Source organism: Cupressus sempervirens, chromosome 8 (assembly GCF_028749045.1).
Source record: "Cupressus sempervirens isolate cs-2001-9-10 chromosome 8, ASM2874904v1, whole genome shotgun sequence".
Classification (NCBI taxonomy): domain Eukaryota; kingdom Viridiplantae; phylum Streptophyta; class Pinopsida; order Cupressales; family Cupressaceae; genus Cupressus; species Cupressus sempervirens.
In genome coordinates this window covers 775,535,170-775,538,937 of record NC_143125.1, presented here as the reverse complement: position 1 = coordinate 775,538,937, position 3,768 = coordinate 775,535,170, and positions in this window count along the sequence as shown.

Here is a 3,768-nt window from a genome sequence, read left to right as displayed (position 1 = left end):
TTGAACCATTTCCTTGAATGATGAATCTGATCTTTCTAATTTCTTGTAAACACTTTCATTGATCCCTATGCTTAGTAAATGCAAAGAGATACTCCATTGTTGTCTCTTGATCTGTTCCTTTAGTCAGAGATTAAATGACCATCACTTATAACCTCTCATAGATTTTTTTGGTGAAATAATCCTCTCATGTATAGATTTATGCAATAGTCAAATCTTTTTAGTTTTGCAGTGATTATTCTCTCAAGATTTGATTGTAGTGGTTGATTTTTATCTTCTAAGGGAAGTTATCCAAGTTATGCTAGCATTATAAAGGAAAATATTGTACTCTTTCTTAGGGTCAAATCTTCTCTATTTCTCTAGTATTGCATTGGCATGCTACTATAAATTCCCTCTTTGCCTTTGAATTATATGACTTTCTACCTTATCTCTTTCAACCATCATCATACTATGCAAGCTTGTCTACCTCTCTTTGTCGTACTACAAATATCTATAATCTACATCCTTTTTATCTCTTTGGCCCATGAATGATAAGAAGTGAAACAACTTTCCCTATGTCACTCATGTGGTTGTCTAGTCTTTATGTAGTTTATAGATTAAAGTAAGTTTGAATCCATATATCTTCAAACTATCATAATAATAACATTGTGCATGTATGCATAGAGACTAGTCTAAACACCCTATTTTGGTGCATCACCTCTTTAAAATAGATTAGGTAGTTACTTTCATATATTCCTTCTCCCTTTTCTCTTCAAGAATAGTTTAAATGCATCCTAATAATAGAGGAAGCCAGCCTTCTCAAGAGACTCAACCTCATAGTTCAAGTCCCATAGCTTGGAGGTTGTTTCCATGTTTCATGGGGTTGTCCTTAGGTAAGACTTTGGACAAGGGTGCAATTTTTTGTGACAATAATTTTTGGCATGCTTGGTGGGACCTTGAGAAGAGATTCCATGTTCATGATGAGGAGATAGCATTTCCTTTAGTACAAAGCATTTAGGAGGCCCATTGTTCAAAAGTAATTGGTGACTCTAAGCTTCAAGCACAATCTAGTTTCTAGACCAAAGTTGTCATGATTCATGCCCAAGAAGCACACAAGGACATCTTCCAAAGTTAATTTTCTAGTATCAAGAGCTTTCTCTTTCTAATCCAAGAAGAAAGGTTAGAGTATCTCTATCACCAGTTAGGAGTGTGACAGTAGCTCATACCCCTACAAGATCTATCTCCACTCCTCCTATTGTTAGGTCTTAGCCTATGATACCATCTACTCATATTAATAGATAACTTTTTTACATTTCTCGAGCTCATTCTTTCATCACTTTCAATAGTCCCCCTTCTATTAGCCCAAAGGCATGACATACTAGTATCGGCTCTCAAGAGTATACTTGATTTTACTGGTGAAACCTCTATCTCCCCTATTGAACATATTCAAGAGGTGTCTAATATCTATAATATTCATGGCATCACTAAGGATGATGTAGTAATTAAAATTTTGGCCTCATCCCTAAAAGGAAAGGCACTACAATGGTATAGAGGTTTGCCTCATAACTTTATTACTAATTGGTATGGGTTAGGGGCAGCCCTATGGAAGCATTTTCAGGACAAAAGTGACCACTTGTCACTTTTAGAATAGTTGAAAACTATTAAGAGGCCACCCCATGAATGACTCATTTGAATTATATATTTTAGAAGCCCCCTCCTGGTAATGCATTCTTGCATTATCTCAGATCCTTCAGTAGTGATATTGCTACTACTCTACAATCTATGGGAGGGGACACTTTACCAAATGCTTATGGGATTGCCACTAAAGCTAAAAATATTTTGATATAGGGAGGGAAGTTAACCCCAAGGCCCCCCATGCCTTTTGTTGGGACTAAAAATTGCATGGTCAATTTTTAGTCACGTATTGAGAATTTTGGAGAATCAATGTTTTATGGATGCTTTTTATGCATATGTAGCTAGTTATCAGTTTGAAGCCTAGATGGTGTTTAAGTGATTTAACAGCTTTCATTTGACATATGCATGTGATCCAAAATGTTATTTTTCCATCCCAAATCATTCGGTGAAGTTGCATTTTGAGCTAGTGTCAAAGTTCACAATTCTGCCCAAGTGAAAATGCATATAGTAGCCTAGTTTGTCTTTGAATATCTTTCACCCAGGAATGTATCATGACTCATTATTTTGGGAGTATTTAGTGACCATAATAGAGATCCTATGTTTTAGATTTTGAGTCATTTTGAATCTGTTTGACTAGGTTTAGAACCCCTCAAAGTTTGTCATTTACTATTTCATGCATTTGTGTAGTTATTCACAATTCTAGGAGCCCTGTTTGACCAATTATATCTTTGACCCAGTTGATCCAAATGAAGAAATCCTTTTTGCATTGTGTTTTAAAAGTCAGATACTTTATATGTTCCAATTTTGAGATCATGGTGAATCCATTTGATTAGTTTGCTAACATGATTAAAAACCCACTTTACATTGGTTTGTTACGGCTAAGGTATCCTAATTGATCCGTGCCCCTGTTCCGCACATTATAACTTTGATCTTGTGATTGGTAAGCCTAAATGGAGTGTACCATAATTTTGTATCCTAAAAATCCTTGAAGTATGCCAATTCTTAAGTCACAAAGAATCCATCTGCATACTTTCTTATGTCTGTCTATTTACCAAAAAATACTTTTTGGCACATTTCCCAGTTTAAAATTTCTAATTGTCTAGTTTCAAAAATTTGCCAAATTCGTCCTATTATTTTTCATAATCCCTAATTATGGATTCTTATCCTTTGAATGGAAAAGAACATATGTCCTAGTTTTTAGAACCCCAAGTGATCAATAACCTAGCTTATAATGCTGAACCCGAGCCTAGTTTATCTTTTTTAACACTGTTTGCCTACAAGATAATTGAAGTATGGATGTTCGGCAATTAAAATATTTTGACTAGGAATTTGTCATGGGCTAAGAATTTGTAGTATGATAAAGTGTGTAGGATTGAACACTCATGCCAATTTCCATGGCCTAGTTACTTGATTGAATTAGTTTTTAAGGCCAGTTGGCAGGCCTCCAAACACAAATTCACAATTTGTAGAATTGATTAAAAAGTGAGTTTTAAATAATGAATCAATGATTGAATTTGAATCTTGTCAATCTGAGATGTCCAAATGGGTCAATTTGATGGATCAGTTGTTTGAAAATGAAAATTTTTTTAGCTGGGCCTACTTTGGGGACCGACTAATTCTGCAAAGATTGACGGGTTTTGAGGCGAATAGAGGATTTTTTGAAAGGGAAAAGTTATGTACAATTACATAGGAGAAATATGCATATAATAAAAGAAGTAATATAAAACATTCATGCTCTGAATGTCATTAGATTATGAAGAACTTAGCAAATTGATAGGCATTTTTTTTTTTAAAGGGGGCAATAATATAATGATTTTAATCATTATAAACTATTACAAGAAAGCTAATATATTTCTAGTTCAAGAAAGGAACTAATCAAAATAAATTTAAATATAAGAATCTCTCACATGCAAATGAAGTCCACGCAAGGAAGTCTATACAAGTGAAAGCCACATGTAAAAGAATAAAGTTGTTTGAAGCCATCAAACCAAGAACACCCATGGTGATAGAGGAGAATAGAGGCCACAGCCTACAAGAATGTGGCATTTAATACAGCAAAGGTTGGAGTGCAAACTTCTATTGTAGAAATTCAGCCTATAAACATGATGTCTGCAAATTCCTTCCTGGAAGAAGAGTCAAATGCAACAATATGTTGGG